This window comes from Phalaenopsis equestris, unplaced genomic scaffold (assembly GCF_001263595.1).
Source record: "Phalaenopsis equestris unplaced genomic scaffold, ASM126359v1 Scaffold000212, whole genome shotgun sequence".
Classification (NCBI taxonomy): domain Eukaryota; kingdom Viridiplantae; phylum Streptophyta; class Magnoliopsida; order Asparagales; family Orchidaceae; genus Phalaenopsis; species Phalaenopsis equestris.
Genome location: NW_018164654.1, coordinates 505,149 through 519,315, shown reverse-complemented (window position 1 = coordinate 519,315; position 14,167 = coordinate 505,149). Strand labels below are relative to the sequence as shown.

General features: G+C 32.6%; 1 long non-coding RNA gene across 1 annotated transcript; it reads right to left on the bottom strand.

The window, feature by feature from the left end:
- Window positions 1-12,806: 12,806 nt before the first annotated feature.
- Window positions 12,807-13,927, bottom strand: LOC110023126. The gene is made up of 2 exons (XR_002293847.1): window positions 13,853-13,927; window positions 12,807-13,451 (listed from the first exon to the last, which is right to left on the bottom strand). It is a non-coding gene; the product is annotated as an uncharacterized LOC110023126 (long non-coding RNA).
- Window positions 13,928-14,167: the final 240 nt, after the last annotated feature.

Genomic DNA, 14,167 nt, shown 5'->3' with positions numbered 1-14,167 from the left:
ATATATATATATATATGCTAAATGGGTACTAGCTTTAATGATGCTTATGTTGCCTCTAATGAATATAAGAGCTATAAGGTTTGGTGGTTGTTGATAAGAAGAACAAAGTTGAATAGGTGCTAGATTTAAGCTACTCTTTCCATACATGAAAAATCAAGAAGTTGTTTAACAAAACCATTAAAGAAGATGACAAACAAATCAAGTTGTGAATAACCAAGCATAAAGAGAATTGGAATTAGCTTAATCAAGATAAAAAAGATAGATAATGATGAAAGAGAATTGACTAGAGTTATATATTTTTGGGTTGAAGAGAATTTTAACTTTTCTTGGCATGTTTGAGTAACCTAAATATTCTTTTAAATTTGATTATTATACGCTTATAGTCTTTGAAGTTTCTTTACTTGTGATGAAGAGAGTACAAAAAAAGACGTTTATATTCATTTAGGCATGATAACATTTTACTATACAACATACACTATGAAATAATGAGATAATACTAGTTTGTTGCACCAAAGTTGTTTGCGGTCAATGAAAGAGGTATGAATGGAGATAAGCTTAATGGATTGAAATTATATGAACTTTTTTTTGAAGAAAATCAAGATTTAAGTTCAATGTTGTTGCTATGTTGCTACTCACAAAGCTAAAAAAGTTAGAATGCATTTTATTCTGACAACTGTGAACCTACACATGTTGATTCACATTAATGTAAAATTTTTATTACTGTCATTAATGAATACAGTAGAAAAATGTGGATATACTTACCTAAAAACAAAGTTGAAGCATTCACTGAATTTAATATTTTGAAGGGCTATAGTTAAGTATTGAACTAATTTAAAATAAAAATAAACTAGTAGAATAAAAAATTGATCAAAATATTTTGTACATGTACTGTTTATAATGTTATGAGAATAATGGTATAATTAAACATAATATTGTAAGGAATACTTCTCAATAAAATAACTTAGCAAAAAAGATGAATAGGGCACTCCTAAAAAAAGTTAGACGTTCTATGTAGGGTTGTTAAGAAGGTTTTTGGGCGAGGTTATTCATACACCAAGTTATATTACACTATGATGTTTATCCTATAGTATTGGTTTAATAAATGTGGAATGGGGAGCATGTAAATCATACAAAAATAAAGTATTTTTGTGTGTTACATACATCAATATAAATTAAGAAAACATGAAAAAATTGGTTGTAAATGATTTTTGTGGGATAATCTAATGGAAGGGGGTCTATAATTTAGCTCCTAATAATAAAAAGTGTTTAATTTAGCAAATATATTAACTTTAGGGAAGGTATGATTAGAAGGATAGTTGGAGACTTAACAAGTTTTCTACGCACGAAAATATTGAGTTTAAGAAAAAATAATAAAATATAGTTTAGAAGTTAAAAAATAAACAAACATGAAATAGATGATTTGATTATGTTTGGTTTTAAAGTGGAGGGTGTTAAAAATGAAGAAAGAACTTTGCAATTGTATAGATTATTTGAAATAAAAATTGGAAAGAAGTTAAAAAACTTAAAAGATATTAATATGTCAATTTAATATTCAGTGCATTAAATGTTATAGAAGATGAAATTAGCGAAGAGCCAAAATGTTACGAGAAAAATGTTATAATAGTGTATATAGATAAATGGCTTATTTTCATGTATGAAGAAATGATTCCATGCAAGGAATTAGATTACTGGGAGTAAGTGGATTCATGAGAGAAAAAATATCCTGAGTACAACCTATTAATATAGAAGCAAGATTAGTTGCAAAGAGATTAAAAAAAGAGATATGAATTTCAATGAAATCATATCACTTATGATAAAACATAAATTAATCCCAATTATTTTAAGTATAGTAGTTTATTTCAATTTTAAGGGATAATAAATGGATGTAAAAATTGCTTTCTTTTAAGACAAGTTAAAGTAGAAGATATAAATTCAACAACTTCTTGTTTGAAAAACAAGAAAAAAAATCATGATATGCCTCAAACAATCACTATGACAGTCATATTAGAGATTTGATAGCTTTATGAAGAATAAAATTTATATTATGAGTGAAAATGCTACTTTTTTGTGCTTCAAAAAGGATATAATAGGGAATTATATTTATATGTTAGCATATGCATATGATATGTTGTTAACTTGTAAGTACAAAGTTGAAAATAATTGATTGAAAAATGAGCTTAAAAAATGAGTTTAAAATGAATGACTTAGTTTCTACTAATAATATTTTGGGAATAGAAATCATTCGAGACAAAAGTCTTATTGTTTTAGTTATCTAGCAAGCTGAGTATGATGACTAAGTTCCTAATTTGTTTAATTGGAGAGATATAAAATTTTGCTAAAGCCTCCATGATAAAATATCTCGAATTATGATATAAGTTATATCAATAAATTATTAGGAAAAGGCATACATGATTAGTATATCATATGCAAGTCCAATTAAAAATCCTATGTATGCAACATTCTACAATAAACTAGACATTATATAGGCTGTTAGTTTTCTTAATTACTTTATGGGTGATCATCGAAATGAGTTACATTTCTCTTTAAAAGATTTATGAAATACTTAAGGGTTCAATAAATATCAAATTAATCTATAAAAAAGCATCTTCAATGCTAAAGAAAATGAGAATGTTGACCTTTTAAGTGATTTGAATAGGAGATATTTGATTGCACATTTGTCCACCTTATTTGGGAATTCTTTCAATTGAAAAGCTTCTTTATAACGTACAATCTTATTATTCCGCTAAAACTTACTATATAACTATTATAAATGCTATAAAGAAAGCATTGAGTATTAAAAGAAAAATTAATGGACTAGAATGTAGTCAAATTGCTCTATTGATTCAAATTATACCAATGCAAAGAGTCAAAGAAACAAAAATAAATAGGCAAGTGAGAAAAATAAGATAACATACAAAAGCATCTATTACATAGGAAAAATGAATTATATCATAGATGATATGGTTGTCAGTTAGACATTTTCTCTCGCATCGAAAGATCTCATGCACAAAGCTCACTGATCTCAAAAATAAATAAATGAATGAATAAATTCTATTAGACATGAGGAAAAAAAATGGAAAATAGATTTCTTTCATCAAATGAAAATCAACATTTTATATATGGCCAAAATTTTACAAAATTTTTTTTTATTGAATAAAATTTCTTAATGCCCAACATCACTATTGATTATTCAAGGAGAATTGATTTATCTCTTCATTATTGGCTTCCATGGACATGCCTATTAATTAACTAATTATTGGGTGTTGCTCTTCATTATGATCTATACTTGTTGTAGCTTTTATAATATATTAATTGAGCATATTGGCTCCACTTTAGTATCTAATTATATTCTAAAGCTCGGTCTCTACCGATTGAATGTTGATCATTAATTATTATTATTATTATTATTATTATTATTATTATTAATTATATTTCTAATTATTCGCCTTTAGTATGCGTTAAATATAGAAGGACGAGAAAGAATAAATCAAAAAATAAAATAAAATTATTTGTGGGAAGTTTTTTTAATTTCTGGTTTTAGTAGCTGAAAGTCCAACATAACTAGCTCATCCTGAATATGAACATGTGACCGATGACAAAAATAGTAATAATTTGTGGTCTTTTTTTTGGATAAAAATGGATGTATATAAAAACTTTGGCACATATCGTCTTAGTTAGGCATAAAGGATGCCCTCCGCCGTGTTTGTGATGGTATTGATTTTCATCATTTTGCACGAATTTTGAGATATAGGCTGAACGAGAAATATTCAAATTTAAATTAAAAAGCATTCGGACTCCGGTTTCAGCAAGTTATAGTCAAACAAACATGCTCGACGAAACCGACCCAATTACAACAAAATTGATCTAATACGACCCAAATCAAGTGAAACAAACCGTTAAAATACATTTGAAAGTTTTGAGTGGTTAATTGGAGAGTCAAATGAATTCTAAATCTGATAAACTCATAGTCAAATCAAGCGTCTCGATGAGAGAAATCCAATGAGCCACTCAATTATGACATCATTAAGACGCTTAAATGTCCATCAAAATGTCGTTCAAGCCGTGAATTTTTTTGGGTTGTCTGATGCAGTAACCTAGATTTACGTCATATTTAATAGAGATACTGCTCCCAGACTTGGAGCCTTACATCCTTCATTAAATGGGACCAAGGGCTAGAGGGAGACATGTATCTAGAGGAGAAGTGGGATCTGAGAGTCGTTCTAGATTCGAAAACCAGACGATCACTTCCGCAACTAAAGATAACCATCGACCACCACTCGCCGACCACCTTCGACCACCCCCTACTCGTCGCCATTGCTGAACCCTACTAAGTAACAACATACATCATGCAGAGTAACGGCATATGTCATGCAGTGTAACTTCATAAGTTGCAACGAAGCCCTGGGAGAATTAAAGACATATTTTGTGGAGTAACAAAACATCTTACGAAACAACATAATATTTTGAATATTATGCAACAACGTACCCCAAAGAAGATGTACCAAAGTTTCGGTGATCATTCTCGGCAGCAACTGCAATCGTCCATTATATAATGAATTTGTAATCATTTCCCATCAATGGGACAAGAATCTATAATTATACTCGCAAGCTTATAGTGGGTCTTTTTGACTGGTTAGTTTTCCCCATAAAAATTTTCGGTATATCTATCTATTATTTCTATTATATGTGTGTGTATCAGATTTTTGTACAATACTAAGACGCTAAATAAACACTCTCGTCGTGAATCTTCCAACATAAAACATGTATCATAATAGGAGATAATAAAATAAGAGCTTTAAAAGGATTTATACTGAATTTTACATAATAATTAAAGAGATTGATAATATAACATATAATTTGTATTTGATTATTTAATTATTAAGTCGAGTATATAAAAGCTATTTTCAAATATATAAAATTATTTAATAGCTTTACAAAAATTATATAATATTTATTATCACACAAATAAATAAAATATATGAATAAGAGTACATATTTTTTTATACTTGCAACCTATATACACTGATGAAAGATCATCACAAGTGATGATAAGTTTCCTTCCAAGAATACGGTCATGTGAAAATTTTCAAAACATTGTATAAAGTTTTCCAGGAGAAATTATATTACATCATACACAACAAAATTTGCATGTGCGCAAAATTAATATCTATACTTTTTTTAACTATACGAGTTGTTCACGAACAAATAGTCATTTTGCACAACCCTAATCAAGTCATAAGATGTTAAGGATTGAAACAAGATTCAAAACATCATTTGAATCTAAATTAATAATTTTTATTCTATTTTCTTCATAAAACTTTTAATTGATTATAAATCTTTGTAGTCTTGTAGTCAATTATTTTTTTTAAAAATACTACTTATCAAAGATATATATATATATATAATTGATTAGCAGTATTTCGAGCCAAAACAAGTTGAACACGAATGAATAAATATTTGTTAGTGTTGTTCGTATTCGGCTCGTTAACTTAGCGACGAGCCGAACACGACACGAGTTGTTCGCGAACAACGAGCCGTTTTGACAACCCTTCTCATGAGCTATTCTCTATCCCTCCCTCCCTCCCTCCCTCTAGTTCTCTCCCCTTCTAGATTGAGTGTGATTTACGAACAAATTCCGATTCAACAAGTACGTAAAAAAATGAAAGTTTAGAGCTTAGATATGTAAATACATGTGAATCTGGTGGTATGTACCCTAGACATAAGTTTCAAATTTTAATTAATAAATTACTCAAGAATATTGAAGCAACTTGCGTTAGTCGCATTCTCATGCTGGCGACAAAATGGTGTCATCGTTATCTAATCCCTCGCCAATAAGAAGTTTCACAAGTCCGATTTTTTTGAAGGAGACCAGCAACCTAGTCCTCATAATTAAAGTATTTAATTTACAATATTATTGCATATTAATTGCGGTCCGTCCATCCACCCTAAATATTTTTTTTATTTATATTGGATTAAATTTGAATATGATTGATGTGTCGTCAACAAATTTTTGTCAACAAATTTTTATCAAGCACGATCTAAATACGTTTTTAGTATGAAATTATTCAAATTCAAGATTATTTTATCCCCGATTTCAATAAATTTATAGTTATACCGACTGCCTGGATAAGATGAACTCAATTGTATCAAAATTGATCTATTTCAATGCTATTCAAGCCCAAATCAAGTTTTTGAAACCTAATTACAGGTTTGGAATTTTATGTGATTGGTCAAAATAAATTTCAAATTTGACATATTTATAGTCGAATTAAGTGTCTCAATGAGATGAATCCAACGAACCCAAAATTATTAAATTCTAAGGTCATTAAGGCATTCAAATCTTTAAGGGCCCGTTTGTGACAGCTTTAGCTTATTAATAAGTTGTTGCGTAGTAGTTGTGGCAGGAAGCTGCTACGTAGAAGCTGGCTTTCATTTTACTTTTTTGCAGTTTGAAAACAGTTGTATTGCAGCTGTTTCTGGACAAATAATTATTTTGTCTCTATAATGTAATGTTGTTTGCAACAGAAATGTTTCTACATAAATATTTCATACTTGAAAGCAATTATTCAGTGCAGAACATCATAAAATAAAAATAAACACCTCACAAAACAGTGAGTAGCATGACTATCAAAATTAAGAAAAAACTATTAAAATAACAATTAATAATATAATAATATTATTTTTAAAATGCAGACGTATGTCATGATATAAGCCGTCCTGCAGGGAAACTCTCCACGCCCGATCACTCTCGACGCTCAAATCTTCTAGCCCATTTGTCCCCTTAAAATAGTCACGATTTTTTGTGATTCTCCTTGGACACCTGTAAAATTGTCTCCCGTAGTTATATGACTGTCGTGAAGTAAGTAGGGAACATTATAGTTCGCAGTAGTAGTGTAAACCTCTGGAAGTACTGAAAATTTTCGAGCTCATCTTTCTTGACGGCTTAAAAAACACATACCCTTAAATATAATACAAGTAAAAATTAATAACAAAAGTAATTCATTGAAGTTTTATTCAGTTGTGAGGTCTCCAATAACTCAGCATATAAACCAACAAATCTGTCACTACAAGAAAACAAATCTTATAAAAAATGTTCTTATTTTCCTTTAACCCGTGTAATACCGAGTTCGTGTGTGTCAAATATGCATATCACAAAAAAAGGACATCTAGAATAACCTAAGAAACCATAGCACTGAAAAAGAATAGAAACTTGGTTGACTTCATTAGGATTTTATACGTGACACCAACCAATAACGACATACAAACCATCCAGAAGAACCCATAAATGACTTTTCATTGACCTCCAAAACCCACCAAAAAAAGACATGTAATATTTAGGATATATATATTTCCCATGGTTGCCTCATTGGTCATCCAAGTGGGAGAAAAAATACATGCAAAAGGAAAAGTACATATTACTTTTAAATGCATAAGAAACATAAATATATATGACAACTCGTATAAGATACATATACAATAAATAGTGAATGTTTCAACAATCATTACAAAAAACAGAAATAAAAACTAATTTCCTCTAATTACCCTCCAACAATAGCAATACAGATACAATAAACAGTGAATGTTTTCAACAATCATTACAAAAAACAGAAATAAAAACTAATTTCCTCTAATCACCCTCCAACTATAGCATCTATAATTTATTTCCTCAACTCTATCATCTCGTCTGCACCTTCCGCATCTTGAGTGCAGTTCTCGGGCACATCATTTTTTGCCTGTGACAAAGATTGTCCAATATGATATTCATACCACTCAACAAGTGCATGTGAATGATCCTCATCTGCCTTACAAAAATCAATTTCGTTGCGGGAAGGATGTCTCAGAATATAATTATGAAGAGTCGTCGTGGCAATCACAATTTGCACATGTTTGAGGAATGGATAAATTGTCATATCACGAAGTGCAACTCATTTCTTCTTCCAAACTCCAAATGTCCTCTCGTAAAAAGGAGTATCTTTTATTGAACATTTCTCTCCTACCCCGCGTGACATTGCCGACTCTCTCAAAGTCAGGTATGTGATATCTCGTATCAGTATAGGTTTTTAGATACTCTCGTTATAATGTATACCCAGCATCGATCAAATATATTTACCGGATGTGAACAAAATGAATAGTTTTGAAGTAAAAAAAAAAAGATGACTAGTTCAGTTTCGAGCAAATCTATGAGTGGATGTGGGAAGTTGTATTTCCCATTCCGTGTTGCAAATTTAAAAATTCAACTTTCATGTGCACTACCCTCCCAATCAACCATGAAAAATGTGAAACACATAATGAAGTCACGTACAGTCATGGCATTCTGTTTCACCCACAACAGGCCAATGAATGTGATCTTATTATTTTGAACATGTGCATCCACGTATGTTCCATTGATTGCTCCAATACAATTCTAAAAATATAAACAAGGGTAAATTAATAATATATATTCATTTAAAAATTGAATGTAATAAATAAAAGAAGTTACCTGAAAATATGACATCGTGCATCGTGTGAAATCTCTGTAGGGATTCGTTTAAATATAAGATCTGTTGGTTTTATGACTTGTGATGAAAAACTGAAAAGTGCATTCAATCCAATTGAGAAATATCTACAAATTGTTTTGGAAGAGTGTTGGAATGGCTTCATAGCTCTTGTATTGATTCATTATGTGATAATATGTAAAAGGTTATTGCTAACACCTCTCGTGAAGTCATTCTGATGAAGCCATGAAATCTATGATTTATGTGTAGTTTCTCTAACAGATCGGTGAATACCACTTGTGTCATGTGAAACATATTGTTAAACATCATTGGAAGGCTCGCAAGCAACTCCCCATCCATTTGTCACCAACGTACCAGGATATCATGCAAGGGAGTGCTCTATGCACAAGTTATAATATTTGTACATCAAACATTCTACAGCTGCAACTCTCGTTCCGTATCTTTCTCTATTTGCATCCATGTAATTCAATGTTGAAATAACTAACACATAAACTCAATGAATTAGCTATAATCATATAATGTTATGAAAAAACCCAACTTCAAAATAAAATTAGAGAAGCAAATAGAAAACATAATGATGAAAAATAAAATTGCAAACCAAATTTAACATCATCCCAATGAAAAAAGTAAAAAATCTATAGCAAATAAAAATGTCCAGTGCAATAAGAAATGCAAAATGTCCCACAAAAATATGAAGAAAACTAGGTGTCCCTCAAGTGTCACTGTTCACATGAAAATAACGTAAATAATGAACCATACGGTCTGGGTTATCGTCATGAAAAAATCTCTTCGGTTAGGGTATTCAAACAATTTCATAGAGAATAGATATAACGACATTTCCTCGTAAATTTATGGTGCTGCCTCCATAATACACATGACTAGTTGGACAGAAATTGTTTGTGATGGGTCTGGGTCATCGGTGAATGAAGCCACAAACAGTGAAATATGACTTCTAATAAAAGTAGCTTTTTTTTTCAACCAGATGATGCTTTGACCAACTAGTGGATTCAACATCATGGAGGTTCTGGTTGGGGCCTTCATTAGAATCACCTGACACAGGTATAGCCAGGTTTTCAGTGATGTCATCAAACCTTGACTCGCTAGGTGCGCGTACTGCTCGTTGGCACGACGCTACCAAATATACGATTTAACTTCTCTTCCAATTGAGAAACAATGCTAATGTATTTAAAAGTTTTCATAGCTAGCACCACCTACAAAGTGATAGCACATGTTGATGCTTGAAAAATTGACAAAAGAAGTGGATGTTTAAAAAACACTCACCTTCAATCTCTCTGCCCACCACTCCTTTGAAGCAACAATTGTTCTTTTTATCGGATCCCAATCCAAGCGCATGGATCCTCGCTCTATTTTTTTTCCAAATTATCTAATCATTTTAAGTTGGTCCCATTTGTGTTTTTAACTGCAACCTATCGTACTCCATGCTTGTATTGTCCTTGAAATTTTTAATAATATTTTACCATCCCTCTTTGTTGAATTAAGTTGTCAGTTTATTTCTCAATTCGCCCTCCTTCAAAAAAAATGACGCAAAATATTATTTGTTTGTCATTATCCTAAATTGTAGATGAACCGACCCCTTTGGTCTTAATCATTGTGTATACTAGCATGAAAAAAACTAATTAACATAAATATTTGTCATAAAAAAAATATTTAACAGTTTTGAGAAAAATAAGAATTTCACAATAGCATCACCACTATGCCTCCAACAACTTGCACAACACCTCCATATCACACAACTACACCACCAAGAAATTACCACACCATACCACTGCCACCACCTCCACCTCCACACACCAAAGCATCAACAAACCAAAACATCCACAATACCATCACCACAATCTCAACACATCAAAATATCCACAATACCACCACCAGCACATCAATACACCAGCACATCCACACACCAACAACACGATGAACACCTCAACTAAAATTCGGGCAACAACATCAACAAAATTTCGTGCAACATCCAATAATTCAGGTAATAACATGTTTTGCATTTTCAACCACCAACATCTATGTTTCCAATTTGCATATGCAAACATTGTCTTTACAATTGCATTTCCAGCCACTGCCATGTATGTTCTAATTCACATATGCAAACACCACCACCAACCGAACCATTGCTTATAATCAAAACCATCAACATGATGCAACATAAAGAAGCAATATGACCTATCGAACATTTCTATTGCCTTTCAGTTGCATTTCCAACCACCACCATCTATATTCAAAGTCGCATATGCAAACACCATCACAAAAGCAACCATTGCACATAATCAAAACCATAAAAAGGTAAAAATATCTACTAACATATCGCACTGAAAACCACCAAATTAAAAAGCTAACGACCACTGAAACCGAAAAGCAAAGGGCTGAAACTACCAAACTGCAAAATCCAAAACAACCACAATTGAACCATTGCACCCAATTGCAAAAATCAAGAACCAACTATTAGATAATGCATAAAATATTGAAATAGTGGGGAAATGAAGAAGAGGAACCACCACACAGAGCGCACTATACACAAAACCACAATACTGAGCCAAGCAAAAGAGATGAGAGAGAGGGGGGGAGGGAGAATAGAAAGCTCACCAGAACAACCAACTGAAACCGAAGAAGAGGAACCACCGTACAAAGCACAGACTGCACAAAACCAGCAAACCAAACCAAAGAAAAGAGAGGAGAGGGAAAAAAGAGTGGAAGCTCGCCGTAATAGTGACCCAAAACCACTGAAAGGGAACCAAAAATAAGGGCTAACCACCAGAACCACGGAATTGAGGAAGGCTCAAGAGAGGAGATTTTTAGGGCAAGAGGCATGTCGAGGGAATGAAGGAAGGCAGCGAAGAAAGGAACGAGGGTAACGAAGGAAAAGTAATTGCAAGGAACGTGAGCTGCTAAGCCGAACCCGCGGCCCGCATTTTCCATAAAATTAATCAAACTACAACTGCACCGCTGTAAACAAGCATCGTAGTACGAAACCACACCGCATGGAAATTGTCGCCCCAAATAGACAATAAAAAATCATCTATGATCAAGAGGGATCAATATAGACAGTTCAATCAGATGGTTAGAGAAGTTACTTGTCAAAAGAGTAAAATTTATTTTCCCAAAAAGCTATAAATAAATTTCTTCTCTTCACCAGAGAGGAGGAAGGAGAAGTTATAGAGAGAAGACTCAACTATAACCACCTACCTCCATAATCGTAGACCACGTAGACCAACGTCGACTACGATCAGTCATCACCACGTGCCACTTTCGACCCCTATTTCCAATCATTATATCCCTAATAAGGTTGTTGCATCGAACACATGTATTGAGGGGGGCTCAAGACATGACAATAACTCTGGGCTTTCATAGCCGTTGACTACCATCAGTCGACTAAAGGTTGTCAACGACCTTTTCTTGCAATTGTCATAGTCCAAATATAGTTGTTGTCTCTTGCACATATATTGCAGACTCGACGATAGCCACAAGTCCCTATAGTCATCGGCCATTGTCAGTCGTCGTTGTTGACTACCGGTCGTCGGTGACCCCTGCTCACAACCATTATTGTCCAAATATGATCATGGCTAACACTTGTATTTATTTTAAGTTGTACAAAGCTAAGTATATTTTTCGATGCAAATCTATACCCAGTTCTCCCAGTTGCGAGAGGAGTCTCGTGTACTTGGACACTTAAAGTGGATTACTTTCATTAAGTTTGACTCCATGATTTTTTTCTTTTCAGGTTTTTCCACAAAAAAATCTTAGTGTTTCTCATCTTTCATCTGTGTGTGTGTTAAATATTTGTGCAACACTAAGACGTTAAATAATTACTCTACTGCCGTAAATTTTCCAACAAGCAACAAGTATGACGTAATACCAAAATATCAACTCAGCCGACAAACCTTGATATACCAAAAGAGAAGGTCACGCAAAAAAAGCAAAATTGTTCATGATCAAATTAAAATTCCAACAAGAAGAACAATTTGAACCTAAGAAACATAAAGCACTGTAAAGAAACAATTCCAGACTAAATGTGAGTCGCAATAAAACTAAGTTAAAACCAATATCATTCGGGAATTTTATAAAATTACAAACCTTAGAATGGAAAAAGAAACAAGAAAATGGAGGACTCAATTTCCAGATAAGTAAATAACAGTGAAATCCTTAAACAAAAACTCAGAACAATGCCATCTATTCTATTTCTCCTATAGCTCAAGAACAAGAGAACCATCTCAGCTTTAGATTATTCCTCAAAATATAGAGCAAGTTTATGAAAAGAGACATCCGGGACCAAGAGCCAAGCCAGTCTGTACAAGCGAGCATTCATATATCTCTTATTTGTCTATCTTAACCCCGCCCCCGCCCCCACGATGTCCCAAAATATAGTTCATGCAATTGATAGGCCCTTCTTAATTACACAGAGTAATGATATTTTGTCAAGGTACAGTGACCATAAACACTATCCAAGTGAAGTGGTAAGTTTATAATTCTAACGTGCACCCTGTGTTTTACAATATATAGACGGGGGATGAATTCAGAATTTGGAGTTTACCAAGTCACTCAAACAATGTTTCAGACACTATAATCAGACAAAATATCATTTATAAACTTCCAAAATCAAACTTACATTGTATCACTTCTGAGTAGAGTTCTCATTTTCCTGATACGATCAGAATACGTACCCACTTGAACATCGCCATCCTCAGAATTTCTTACAGATATCTGACTATTTAGTTTCACGGAGGCCGACCTTGCAAAACCTGCCTCATTTTTTGCTAATCCACTCAAGCCGGTGTTTTTAGGATCATCCAAGTCTAAGTAAATATTGTCAAAATGAGCTTCCAGACCAAAATTGGCTATTGGAGATTGTAGGCCAGAAGCAGAAACCAAATTGTCTACTGGGTGCAGAACCCAAGTCATCCAATCGTTACGCTTCCTTATTTTATCGCCCTACATCAGCAGTATGTGCTAGAGATGGAAAATTCATGCACTAAATGGTATAATAGAAAACTGAAAACCGAGAAGGAATGGTGCGTGTGAAGGGAGAAAAAAATTGGTAAATTTACATACATACCAGAAAATTCCTTGGTATTTACATATTGAACACCTAAAATTTGATATTTAAATTTATAATAATTCGGTGTCCTGAACTTATTCTTGAAAAGTTGTACTTCACCTTTAAAAAGTTAGTAGTATTGGTATTTTTGATGTGATATAAAAGATTAGAGTGTTATGTATGCAAAAATGAATGTTAGATATGTAAATACATAAGAATTGTGTGGTATGTATGTAAATGCCCTACAAAAGTTTGAAGCCCATGTGAGCAGATTCACACCATTTCTTATACGCACCTGTACCTCCACTACATTTGATAGCAGTACAGTGTCTAATATGTATGGTATATTGTTAGTCAATTGCTTCACCTGCTCGACATGGCAAGAGAAAATTATTGCAGGTTTAGTTAGCATATGCGTGAATGAAGTTAAAAAAACAATTAAATTACCATGGATAGTCAAAAAAAAAAAAAAACAGTGAAAAAAGAGAGCATACCAAGAATATGAAATTATAATGATATGATATTAAAATTAGGGGCATTTACATGCACATAGCACACAAATCTTATGTATCTACATATCGCACACCCAAACTTTCATATTTATATACAT